Below are 14,281 nucleotides of genomic sequence, written 5' to 3' on the forward strand. Positions count from 1 at the left end.
TAAAACACTACTCTTAAATAATGAATCAAGCCTATAGCGTACCACAAGATGGAGCCCATTACCACATTTTGAGAATCACAGAAGAACTCTACTGAAGGACCCACAGCAAAAATGCTGGTCAAAGATCTTCTATACGTAAGAGCTTGTGAGTATTTTTAAAAACCTAATAAAAAATGCTAGTCAAAGATAAATAAATGGGTTGTACTTGTATAGCGCTTTTCTACCTTCAAGGTACTCAAAGCGCTTTGACACTACTTCCACATTTACCCATTCACACACACATTCACACACTGATGGAGGGAGCTGCCATGCAAGGCGCCAACCAGCACCCATCAGGAGCAAAGGTGAAGTGTCTTGCTCAGGACACAACGGACGTGACGAGGTTGGTTCTAGGTGGGATTTGAACCAGTGACCCTCGGGTTGCGCACGGTCACTCTCCCACTGCGCCACGCCGTCCCTCTGTATGGCATGTTTTAAGGCTCTACTGTAAAAATGCTGGTCAAAAATCCTCTCTCTGTGTGACAGGACCATTTTAATATGGATGATGCACAACAACAACATGATGTCCTTGTGTGTACAGAAACTATATTTCATACAAATTTGAAGTTGTTCAAACAATAAGAAAACGTGAAGTTGATCAAATGTCATTATAATTTTGTCCAAACATCACTTTTGCACTTTTGTCCTCAGCACATGAACACTTAAAAAGTAATAACTTTGTGTCAATTTCTGGTGTTAGTTTATGTATCAACATACATATAGCAATACTCCATCATAAATGTCATGTATCACATTTGAAAGAATGACAGAATGATCCAAAGTCGGATCTTCCATAAAAGGTCAAGTCTGGTCTCTAAATGGAGGTATGGGTAGAATCCCACTTCTGACACAAATTGTACATCTTAACGATAACAAAATGTAATTATCACTTGATTCATTATATGTCTATATTGAGAATATGTTTTTTTCAATAACAGTTTATAATATTTTCATTATTACTGCAGAATTGCACTGCTTTATTCCTACAGGTGTTCCTAATATATTGTCCAAAACATACTGTTACATATAAATACTTGTCGTGTTTTTTTATGAATGCAAATGAACAAAAATCAATCAATCAATGGTTATTTATATAGCACTAAATCACAAGTGTCTCGAAGGGCTGCACAAGCCAGAACGACATCCGCGGATAAGCGCCCACATAAGGGCAAGGAAAAACTCACAACCCAGTGGGACGTCGATGAGAATGACTATGAGAAACCTTGGAGAGGACCACAAATGTGGGTAACCCCCACCCCCTCTAGGCGAGGCGGGATGCAATGTACGTCGAGTGGGTCTGACATAATATTGTGAAAGTCCAGTCCATAATGGATCTAACATAATAGTGAGAGTCCAGTCCATAGTGGATCTAACATAATAGTGAGAGTCCAGTCCATAGTGGGGCCAGCAGGACCATCCCGAGCGTAGACGGGTCATTAGCACAGAGATGTTACCAACCGAAGCACAGGCGAGCGGTCCACCCCAGGTCCCAACTCTGGACATGAACGAATATTCAATGAAAACATTTCTAAATAAAGATGACAAAAACCACTAATCTCCAAATTAAAGCAAATCCTTTGAATTTAATCAAATTCGTAAAAAAATCTATAAAGATAAAAACTTGTATATTTTTAAATATATACATTCATGTTACTGAAATATTAAATGATAATACAATATATAATAATAGTCAGTTGTAAAATGTCCTATACTGTAAGAGTGATCCACTGCGCCAGACTCAAAGATCAATATATTCCTTTAAATTTGATTTCTGGTCTCCACAAGGAGGTTCTGGTTCAATTCCCATTTCTGACACAACTACGACAGCTTAGAAACGCTCAAAATGTACACAAAAATATATAAGTACATCTTCAGGCTCCATCTAGTGGTACAGCCAAAACATTAATTGATTAAAGCAAATGGTTTAATTTTTTGATAACACAGTGTTACTGTTCAAACTATGTTTAATGTCACAGTTGCCAAAAATATGAAATATAATTGTTTTTAAAGGCCTACTGAAATGAGATTTTCTTATTTAAACGGGGATAGCAGGTCCATTCTATGTGTCATACTTGATCATTTCGCGATATTGCCATATTTTTGCTGAAAGGATTTAGTAGAGAACATCCACGATAAAGTTCGCAACTTTTGGTCGCTAATAAAAAAGCCTTGCCTGTACCGGAAGTAGCAGACGATGTGCGCGTGACGTCATGGGTTGTGGAGCTCCTCCCATCCTCACATTGTTTACAATCATGCCCACCAGCAGCTAGAGCGATTCGGACCAAGAAAGCAACAATTTCTCCATTAATTTGAGCGAGGATGAAAGATTTGTGGATGAGGATAGTGAAAGTGAAGGACTAGAAGAAAAAAAAAAGACAAGGGCAGTGGGAGCGATTCAGATGTTAGTAGAGACATTTACTAGGATAATTCTGGAAAATCCCTTATCTGCTTATTGTGTTACTAGTGTTTTAGTGGGATTATAGAGTCATACCTGAAAGTCGGAGGGGTGTGGTGACCGCCAGTGTCTCTGAGGGAAGCCATGGAGGAGCCAAGAAAGTCGCAGCTGCCTCTTTGACAGCTGCAGGAGAGCGACACAAGCTCCGCTCGTGTTTACGATAAGAGCCGACTTATTCCACAATTTTCTCACCGAAACCTGACGGTTGACATGTGGTCGGGAACCGTATTCGCTTGACCGCTCTGTTCCATATTAAAGCTTCACAACAAACAAAGACCGATGTTTGTGTTGCTACAGCCGACTGCAATACACCGCTTTCCACCAAAATCTTTCTTATTTGTAGTCTCCATTATTAATTGAACAAATTGCAAAAGATTCAGCAACACAGAAGTCCAGAATACTGTATAATTATGCGATAAAAACAGACTACTTTTAGCCGTGATCGGTGCTGGTAGAACATGTCCGCTACCACCGGTGACGTCACACGCACGCGTCATCATTCCGCGACGTTTTCAACAGGATACCTCGGGGGAAATTTAAAATTGCAATTTAGTAAACTAAACCGGCCGTATTGGCATGTGTTGCAATGTTAAAGGCCTACTGAAACCCACTACTACCGACCACACAGTCTGATAGTTTATTTATCAATGATGAAATATTAACATTGCAACACATGCCAATACGGCCGGTTTAGTTTACTAAATTACAATTTTAAATTTCCCGCGAAGTATCCTGTTGAAAACGTCACGGAATGATGATGCGTGCGCGTGACGTTACGGACTGTCAGGAAATATTAGCTCAGCACCAGTTACGGCTAAAAGTCATCTCTTTTCATCGCATAATTACACAGTAATTTGGAGGTCTGTGTTGCTGAATCTTTTGCAATTTGTTCAATTAATAATGGAGACTATAAAGAACAATGGTGTTGGTGGAAAGCGGTGTATTGCAGCTGTCTTTAGCGCCGAGACACAGCCGGTGTTTCTTTGGTTTTAACACAGAGCGGTCAAGCGAACATGTTTCTCTACGTCAACCAGCATGTTTTTGGATGGGAAAATTGTGATATATATCTTACCGGAGACATCATTGGATTATTCGCCCTCCTGCAGTTGCTGTTTAAAAGGCAGCTGTGAACTTGGCTCCTCGGCTTCTCTCTGAGACACTGCGTGTTCACCGCAGCCATCCGACCTCGAAGTATGTCTTTAAAATCTCACTAAAACACTATTACAACAATAAGCAGATAAGGGATCTTCCAGAATTGTCCTGGTAAATGTGCCTAATTACATCTGAAACGCTCAAACTGCCGCCGCCCGGAGCAGTCGCTTTTTATTTTATTTTATTATTTTTCTTCCAGTCCTTCGCTATCAATATCATCATCCACAAATCTTTCATCCTTGCTCAAATTAATAGGGAAATTGTCATTTTCTTGGTCCGAATAGCTCTTGCTGCAGGAGGCTCCCATTAAAAACAATGTGAGGACGTGAGGAGCCCTCACCCTTGTGACGTCATCGTCTGCGACTTCCGGTAAAGGCGAGGCTTTTTTATCAGCACCAAAAGGTGCGAACTTTATCGTCGATGTTCTCTACTAAATCCTTTCAGCAAAAATATGGCAATATCGCGAAATGATCAAGTATGACATAGAATGGACCTGATATCCCCATTTAAATAAGACTGCGTGGTCGGTAGTAGTGGGTTTCAGTAGGCCTTTAAAACCTCTGCCTTTATTTTTAATGAATAATTAGGCCTACTAGGCTACTGTATTTTAATGTAGGTCATTCTGGTGGTATTTGGAGAGTCCACTTTTTTCTCAGGCGGTACTTAGTGAAAATAGTTTGAGAACCACTCCTCTACAAAATAAAAACAAACAGTAGATTGTATCTTTAGAAAGTATGATATACATAGTAGTTATATTCAAGGCGTTGACAAATAAAAAAGATGACGTAAACTTATGTTTTGAATATTAAGGCGAAGATTCTGTCAAAGTGAGCCTCTACGGCGCATGCGTCATGGTGGCCTCATTAAGGAATTCAACAACTGCAACTTCAGATCTTCTTTTCCCCCTAAATGTGCTGTATTTTGACGGACACACCTTCTTCAGTTGAAACACCTCCTTCTAGCCTCCTCCTCCTCCTCACTGTGACACTTTTCCCTTCACGGAGAAGCGGACTGGAACAAGTTTTAGTGTGTCAACTTAAACCAGCTCGTTAACAAGTTAGCATAATAAGCCGACATTTCACTTCCGTGTTGTTCTTCTTCGCTGTTGGAGGACTTAGTGGTCATTTCTCCTCATTCTCTTCACACCTGCTCTAGCTTCTTGTTGCTGTCTTCAGACTGCACAAAGTGGACTTTTTTCTTTTCTTTTTTTTTTAAGGATTTTACTCCACTGGTCGCTTTTGAAGTGTCTTTCGTTTTCATGAATGGACTTTGCGTGACTTTAGGAAGTTTTTTAAGGTGAAATCGTCGCCCCTGTCAAAATAAAAGCCCAACGACGTGGAGCTGTTCCACTTTCCGCACTTTTCGGAGCAAATCAAGATAAGGTAAGAAGAAAACATTTATTTTAAAAGTTATGTCATTTACATGAATTAAAAAGTGTCTTTCTGGACATTTTAACTATCATCTTGAAGTTTTTGAACATTGTTGAGTACTTTCCCTCCACTGTCGCTGGCTGCTTATGAAAAAATGTGCTCATATGTCAACTGGTGGTGAAATGCAATGTGTGTATTTAGTCTAAATACTATGCACTGCTTCTATTTTGGGGGAATGATGCACAAATGTTTCTCTCAGCATGGAAACCAACTTGATGTTTTCTGTGCATCAACTTACGAGAGAGTTTGTAGTGTTGTGTGTTCTGTAAAATGAATGTTTGGTCATGTGTGTTTAGCTTTAGTCTTAAGAAGTCCCTGCTGAACTTTGACCTCAGAGCATCAGACTATGTGCAATAGAAAACAGAACTGTTTCTTCAACCAGGTACCCTTTAAAATTGTCTAACGCAGGGGTCATCAACGCGGTGCACGCAGGCAGATGAGGAGACCGCTGGCCTGTTCTAAAAATGGCTCAAATAGCAGCACTTACCAGTGAGCTGCCTCTGTTTTTTTAAATTTGATTTATTTACTAGCAAGCTGGTCTCGCTTTGCAGCACTTTTTTAATTCTAAGAGAGACAAAACTCAAATAGAATTTGAAAATCCCAGAAAATATTTTAAAGACTTGGTCTTCACTTGTTTAAATAAATGCATTAATTTTTTTACTTTGCTTCTTATAACTTTCAGAAAGACAATTTTAGAGAAAAAATACAACCTTAAAAATTATTTTAGGATTTTTAAACACATACCTTGTTACGTTTTAAATTCCTTCCTCTTCTTTCCTGACCATTTAAATCAATGTTGAAGTACTTTTTTTTATTGTAAAGAATAATAAATACATTTTAATTTATTTCTTCATTTTAGCTTCTGTTTTTTCAACGAAGAATATTTGTGAAATATTTCTTCAAATTAATTATGATTAAAATTGAAAAAAAATATCCTGGCAAATCTAGAAAATCTGTAGAATCAAATTTAAATCTTATTTCAAAGTCTTTTGAATTTCTTTTAATTTTTTTGTTCTGGAAAATCTAGAAGAAATAATGATTTGTCTTTGTTAGAAATATAGCTTGGTCCAATTTGTTGTATATTATAACAAACTGCAGATTGGATTTCAACCTATTTAAAACATGTCATCAAAATTCTAAAATGAATCTTAGTCAGGTAAAAATACTAATGATGTTCCATAAATTATTTTTTTATTTTTTTCAAAAAGATTCCAATTAGCCAGATTTTCTCTTCATATTTTTGGTTGAATTTTGAATTTTAAAGAGTCGAAATTGAAGGTAAACTAAGTTTCAAAATTAAATTTTCATTTTTTTGTGTTTTCCCCTCTTGTAAACCGTTTAATTAAGTGTTTTTTCCATCATTTATTCTCTACAAAAAACCTTCCCGTAAAAGGAAAAAAATGTACGACGGAATGACAGACAGAAATACCCATTTTTTATGTATATAGATTTATTTATTAAAGGTAAATTGAGCAAATTGGCTATTTCTGGCAATTTATTTAAGTGTTTATCAAACTGGTTGATAGCCCTTCGCATTAATCAGTAACCAAGAAGTAGCTGGCATGGCGTAGTGGGTAGAGCGGCCGTGCCAGGAACCTGAGGGTTGCAGGTTCGCTTCCCACCTATTGACATCCAAAAAAAATGCTGCCGTTGTGTCCTTGGGCAGGACACTTCACCCTTGCCCCCGGTGCCACTCACACTGGTGAATGAATGATTGGTGGTGGTCGGAGGGGCCGCAGGCGCAAACTGGCAGCCACGCTTCCGTCAGTCTACCCCAGGGCAGCTGTAGCTACTGATGTAGCTTACCACCACCAGGTGTGAATGAATGATGGGTTCCCACTTCTCTGTGAGCGCTTTGAGTATCTAACAATAGAAAAGCGCGATATAAATCTAATCCATTATTATTATTATTATTCATTAGCTCTTGGTTTCAAAAAGGTTGGTGACCCCTGGTCTAACGATTATATTACATTCACAATATTTGCACACTTGTTTTTGTATTCTTCTTTATGTGTCATATCTAAGGAGGGTAAATGCACTTTCAGGTGTGTTGAGGTTGGATGCTGTGATGTCATATGATTATGTGTTTACTTTTTTTTTTTTTTTAAATGTGTGTGTTGTCCACTAGCTGTAGTACAATGTGCTCAAAGATAGTTGTTGTCTTATAAAAGGTTGTGGTCAGCTGGCGAGCTGCTTTGGTGTCACTACTGCAAACCAACAAGCAATCTAACCTCCTCTGACCTCATTTCCACAAGTCATTGCGAGCTTCATGTTCCTCTGTTAGTTTGTTTACTTCTGGGGAGCAAAATCATCCACAATACATTTGTGGGATATTTCTATGGCATCCAAATAGGTTGTACTTGTATACTTATTTTCTTCCTTCAAGGTACTCAAAGCGCTTTGACACTACTTCCACATTTACCCATTCACACACTGATGAAGGGAGTTGCCATGCAAGGCGCTAACCAGCACCCATCAGGAGCAAGGGTGAAGTGTCTTGCTCAGGACACAACAGACGTGCAAGGTCGTTACTAGGTGGGGATTGAACCAGCGACCCTCGGCTTGCGCACGGCCACTCTTTTCCACTGCGCCACGCCGTCCAATGCAATATCTATACAAAAGTGGCCAGTTAACTTATTTATACTTTTTACTTTTCTATTTCTATGGCATCCAATGCAATATCTATTCAAAAGTGGCCAGTTAACTTATTTATACTTTTTAATTGTCTATTTATAAGGCATCCAATGCAATATCTATTCAAAAGTGGCCAGTTAACTTATTTATACTTTTTAATTGTCTATTTATATGGCATCCAATGCAATATCCATTCAAAAGTGGCCACTTAACTTATTTATACTTTTTAATTGTCTATTTATATGGCATTCAATGCAATATCTATACAAAAGTGGCCAGTTAACTTATTTATACTTTTTAATTGTCTATTTCTATGGCATCCAATGCAATATCTATACAAAAGTGGGCAGTTAACTTATTTATACTTCTTAATTGTCTATTTGTATGGCATTCAATGCAATATCTATACAAAAGTGGCCAGTTAACTTATTTATGCTTCTTACTTTTCTATTCATATGGCATCCAATCCAATAGCTGTTCAAAAATGGCCAGTTAACTTAATTATACTTTTTACTTTTCTATTTTTGTGGCATCCAATGCAATAGCTATTCAAAAGTTAACTTATTTATGCTTCTTACTTTTCTATTTATATGGCATCCAATGCAACATCTATTCAAAAATGGCCAGTTAACTTATTTATGCTTCTTACTTTTCTATTTATATGGCATCCAATACAATATCTATTCAAAAATGGCCAGTTAACTTATTTATGCTTCTTACTTTTCTATTTATATGACATCCAATGCAATAGCTGTTCAAAAGTGGCCAGTTAACTTAATTATACTTCTTACTTTTCTATTTTATGGCATCCAATGCAATATCTATACAAAAGTGGCCAATTAACTTATGTATGCTTCTTACTTTTCTATTTATAGGGCATCCAATGCTACATCTATTCAAAAGTGTCCAGTTAACTTATTGCATTGGATGCCATAGAAATAGTCAATTAAGAAGTATGAATAGGTTAACTGGACACTTTTGAATAGATATTGCATTGGATGCCATATAAATAGACAATTAACAAGTATGAATATCTGTTCAAAAGTGGCCAGTTAACTTAATTATACTTCTTACTTTTCTATTCATATGGCAGCCAATGCAACATCTATTCAAAAGTGGCCAGTTAATTTATTTACGCTTCTTAATTGTCTATTTCTATGGCATCCAATGCAATATCTATTCAAAAGTGGCCAGTTAACTTATTTATACTTTATACTTTTTCAGTGGCACAAGAGTGTCTGTTATTTATAAGCATATTATTAAATCAATACATAACTGACACTGTCAATCAAAAATGATGGCCCCGTCATTCAGATGAGAAGAAACGCTTCCTCCTACTGGTAACTACTCGCTACTACAACCCATCAAACCCTATGTCAGTGGTTCTTAACCTTGTTGGAGGCACTGAACCCCACCAGTTTCATATGCGCATTCTCCGAACCCTTTTTTAGTGAAAAATTTTATGTTTTTTTTGTTTTGTTTTTTCAAATTCAACACAAACTTGTATGTTTTTGGTAACACTTTAGTATAGGGGAACATATTCTAAGTAACAAAGACTTAATTTAGAGTTATTTAAACACTAGGGGAACATATTCTAAGTAATATAGACTTAATTTAGAGTTATTTGGTTAGAGTTATAATAAGGCCATGCCGAATAAGGCATTAATTAGTACTTAATGACTAGTTAAGAGCCAATATGTTACTAATTTGCATGTTAATCAGCAACTAATTAATGGTGAATATGTTCCCCATACTAAAGTGTTACCATGTTTTTTTTACCGGTGCAAAAAATCAACCGTGCATGAACATCACCTTCTTCAAACAACAAAACTAAGGCAGTGCATAAACTCACAACTAATTACACACCTGCAATTCAGTCAGCTGTTGCCATAGCTGTAATATACCAACAGGGAAAAGTTTGTATTTACACGAAGAGTCGGGTGTGTTTTGATCTCCGCTGAGCCCCTGAGGTCGACTCACCGAACACCTTGGGTTCGATCGAACCCTGGTTAAGAACCACTGCCCTATGTTGTCTTAGTTTAGCAGCTTAATGATACAGTTCACAAATAATATATGCGTGCATGTATATCTTTAGTGTGCATATTTTCAGAGCCTATTATTGATTTGCAAATCTTTGATCAGAAGCATCAACATGATTAGTTTTTATTATATTCTATTCAGTATCCTCATTAAATTGTGTTGCTGTTTGCTAAAACATTTGCATGGAAAAACACCTCAATAACACATTTTATTTTTGTTTCTTTCCAGCATGTTGCAGCATATTTTAGCACGTATTTTCACACATTTCTTCCCCTTGCCTCTGCTGCTTAATCACTTTCATGAACACTACCTGTGCACAAATTTGACGGCAGTCCTAGCGCTCGCAGACAGAGGGCGCTGCATCACTGACACAAGTGGACATGCACATCAATGGGGCACAGGGGTCAGCTCCACTATGGAGTTTTTAAACACTAAACTTTACCCACTTGATCTCTTTTCAGATGATCTTTTAGTCAAAATGCGGCCAAGCTTGCTTTGTTCCATTGTTTAGTTCTTGCATCCAATGCATCATGGTCTCTGCATAGATGTGATGTGATGCTTTCATGGATGTGTTGCAATACGTTTCTCAAATATCTTATATATCAATGATTCCTAACCAATATCTTGCGGTGAATTAGTACACCGAGAGAATATCGGTTATGCTGAGGGAAATGATCCAAATTGACTTATTTGATCCAAAAGAAAATATTTATTTACTGCAAATTATACAGCTGTTATGCCAGCAAAATATTGTGACAAGCAGAACGATGGGATGCTCTTCAAAGCTCACGGGTGTCCAACTCACCGCCACATCACATTTTGTGGCCCGTGAATCCATCCATCCATCCATTTTTCTACCGCTTGTCCCTTTCGGGATTGCGGGGGATCGCTTGAGCCCATCTCAATAAAAAAAATTATCTTTTCTTACTGAAAGTATTCATTTTGGCAGAAAGTAATACGTGTCCGCCCTGAGATCGGTAGGTCGTGAGTTCAAATCCCGGCCGAGTCAGACCAAAGACTATAAAAATGGGACCCATTACAACCCTGCTTGGCACTCAGCATTAAGGGTTGGAATTGGGGGTTAAATCACCATAAATGATTCCCGGGCGCGGCACCACTGCTGCCCACTTCTCCCGTCACCTCCCAGGGGGTGATCAAGGGTGATGGGTCAAATGCAGAGAATAATTTCGCCACATCTACTATGTGTGTGACAATCATTGGTACTTTGACTTTAACTTTAAATGTACTGCATGCAATTGCATATATTTTAAACTTTATTCTTATCCATTAATGCAACAAATATTATTTTATCATCCATCCATTTTTTTACTGCTTATTCCCTTTTGGGGTCGCGGGGGGGTGCTAGTACCTATCTCAGCTCTAATCGGGCGGGAAGGCGGATTACACACTGGACAAGTCGCTGGGCCAACACAGATGGACAGACAACATTCACACTCACATTCACACACTAGGGCCTATTTAGTGTTGCCAATCTACCTATCCCCAGGTGCATGTCTTTGGAAGTGGGAGGAAGCCGGAGTACCCGGAGGGAACCCACGCATTCACGGGGAGAACATGCAAACTCCACACAGAAAGATCCCGAGCCTGGGATTGAACCCAGGACTACAGGACCTTCGTATTGAGAGGCAGACGCACTAACCCCTCTGCCACCATGAAGCCCATTATTTTATTATACATTACAAAAATGTTTTGTTAAACTAAAAATAAATGCATACATATCTGCTTGGCATATGATTTCAAAGCAAGTTATCCATCAAATTGTACACTGTATAAAATGGCAATATATTTTATGGTAAAAAAAACAAAAAAAAACTGGCTGCTCTGTTGCCAGACTGTCCCTTTAAAAAAAAAAAAAAAAATTGAACCTTTTTTTTCCCATTTGCAGTAATCAACAACTGTAGATTTTACGTTAAAACACTGTCAGCTCAGTCACTTATTTTATTTATTTTTATTTTTAAAATTGTTGCAACTTGCAACATTTTTCTATTTCAGATGAAGTGGAGGATGGGACAGCTTTTGCTTTATAATTTTTTTTTACGACATCTAGGAATTAAGATCATCAATATTTTTCTGGCAAGTAAGTGACTTTTTAGAGGCAAATATGGCTAAAACATTGAGGGGTTTTTTTTCTGTGTGTTGTGACTCAACAGAAATCAATGCTCTTCTTATTCTTCTTGCCAACTCTTCTGTGGGCACGGTGCCATGCAGAGAGAAGCACCTTAATAAGATGGATGTGGAGCTGGAAGAGGATGAGGATGAGGCGTTAAAAGCAGAGGAGATAGCAGGAGATGCGATACAGGAGGCAAGGAGAGCAGAGCAGCAGATAAGTGTGGGGATGACAGTGGGGAGGATGAAGAGATAAGAAGAGGAGGAGGAGGAGGAGGAGGGGGCACAAGAGAGGCGAGACAAAAGGAGATTAGAAAAATAGATAAAGATCAATAGATGGAGATAGACAACAAAGACAGAAAATACAAAAGAGAAAGTGTGAGACTCGGAAAGAGAGAGAGAAAGAGAGAGAGCTGGGCAGACAGCCAATACTCCCCAGAGAGAGAGAGAGAGAGGGGTCAGAGCTACGGACACATCTTGTGTGTATGTGTGCGTGTTCGTGCGCGTGTGTTTGTGTGTGCGTGAGGCGTGGTGAGGATGAAGAAAGAATGCAGAGGAGTAGAGCATGCAGTAGAGCGCAGAGAGAGGACGACTTGTGCAAAGCTGGAAATACAACCTTGAAAATGTTTTTACACGTGTGTGCGTGCACATGCATGTGTACTTTGTATCAATCAATCAATCAATGTTTATTTATATAGCCCTATATCACAAGTGTCTCAAAGGGCTGCACAAACCACTACGACATCCTCGGAAGAACCCACATAAGTGCAAGGAAAACTCAGTAATCACAATGTTTTGAAGCCATTATATAAAAACAATATTAATTCACTTACATAATAACCTTCTGAGAAGCAATGTCCTTAGCAGGGAATGTTTATTTTATGGCTACACCTATCAATTACTTTAGTAATCTATCAATTAGTTTGTTCGATTAATCGAGTAATCGGATAAAACACACTTTCTAACCTAAATTTCCGCATATTTTAGAGGAAATAGTTGTTTTTCTTGACTTATCCTTCATTTTTTTTTTATAATGAATCATCAACATTGAAACTGCACTTTTGACAATATCAATCAATCAATCAATGTTTACTTATATAGCCCTAAATCACTAGTGTCTCAAAGGGCTGCACAAACCACCACGACATCCTCGGTAGGCCCACATAAGGGCAAGGAAAACTCACACCCAGTGGGATATCGGTGACAATAATGACCCAGTGGGATGTCGGTGACAATGATGACTATGAGAACCTTAGAGAGGAGGAAAGCAATGGATGTCGAGCGGGTCTAACATGATACTGTGAAAGTTGAATCCACAATGGATCCAACACAGTCGCGAGAGTCCAGTCCAAAGCGGATCCAACACAGCAGCGAGAGTCCCGTTCACAGCGGAGCCAGCAGGAAACCATCCCAAGCGGAGGTGGATCAGCATCGCAGAGATGTCCCCAGCCGATACACAGGCAAGCAGTACATGGCCTCCGGATCGGACCGGACCCCCTCGGACCGGACCCCCTCCACAAGGGAGAGTGGGACATAGAAGAAAAAGAAAAGAAACGGCAGATCAACTGGTCTAAAAAGGGAGTCTATTTTAAAATAAAAATATCACCGCCATTGTTCGCCGCCACACAGATCATGACACACACACACACCATCACACTAATGTGCGCTCTACTGCAGTGACCGTGTGGAAACTATTTTCATGTTTTTAAAGTTCCATGCGGTCCATATTTGATCACTTTCACTCGTTAAACCAGGGTTGTCAAACGTAATGCTCGAGGGCCGGATCGGGCCCACTAACGGGTTTTATCCAGCCCACGGGATGAGTTGGTTGAGTATAAAAATTAACCAGAATTTTTTTAATGAAAGAAAAAGCTGTTCTAAATGTTTCCACTAGATGTCGAAATAGCAATTCTTTGTATCTTTGTAGATGATGGTACATATGTACAAAATAAACCACATGATGTTACTACATCAGTCAAGGAAAAAGCAAACTACATAAATAACATACTGTAATTTGATTTTGATATAATTTTTTTCATCCTGATAGATTGAAAATTAACACCAATGAGTTAACTGATGAACATTATCACATAATTTATTCTGAAAATATAAATAATGACAAATAAAGATAGAATACTATTAACCGCAACATGTAAATGTAAAAAAAAAACAACAATATTATGATTTGTACATTTTCAGATTGTGCTTGTTCTATTCTTAAACAAATAAAACAATCTGAAGTTGTCTTTATTTTTAAGTTATCAAGCCGTGATTTTACCAGTTCGGCCCATTTGGGAGTATATTTTTCTCCTTGTAGCCACCGATCTAAAATGAGTTTGACACCCCTGCGTTAAACAATTAATCAAAACAACAGAAATTAAAATCAAAGCTCTTTTTTAATGAA

At 38.2% G+C, this 14,281-nt stretch overlaps 1 protein-coding gene across 1 annotated transcript in view; it reads left to right on the forward strand.

The window, feature by feature from the left end:
- Positions 1-4,585: 4,585 nt before the first annotated feature.
- wnt5b (wingless-type MMTV integration site family, member 5b) overlaps positions 4,586-14,281 on the forward strand; it is a 142,497-nt gene continuing 132,801 nt past the window's right edge. The window contains exon 1 of the mRNA XM_061912328.1: positions 4,586-5,028. The gene's annotated coding sequence lies outside the window, so the exon portion shown is untranslated. The remainder of the gene's footprint in view (positions 5,029-14,281) is intronic.

This window comes from Nerophis ophidion, linkage group LG10, assembly GCF_033978795.1.
Source record: "Nerophis ophidion isolate RoL-2023_Sa linkage group LG10, RoL_Noph_v1.0, whole genome shotgun sequence".
Classification (NCBI taxonomy): Eukaryota; Metazoa; Chordata; class Actinopteri; order Syngnathiformes; family Syngnathidae; genus Nerophis; species Nerophis ophidion.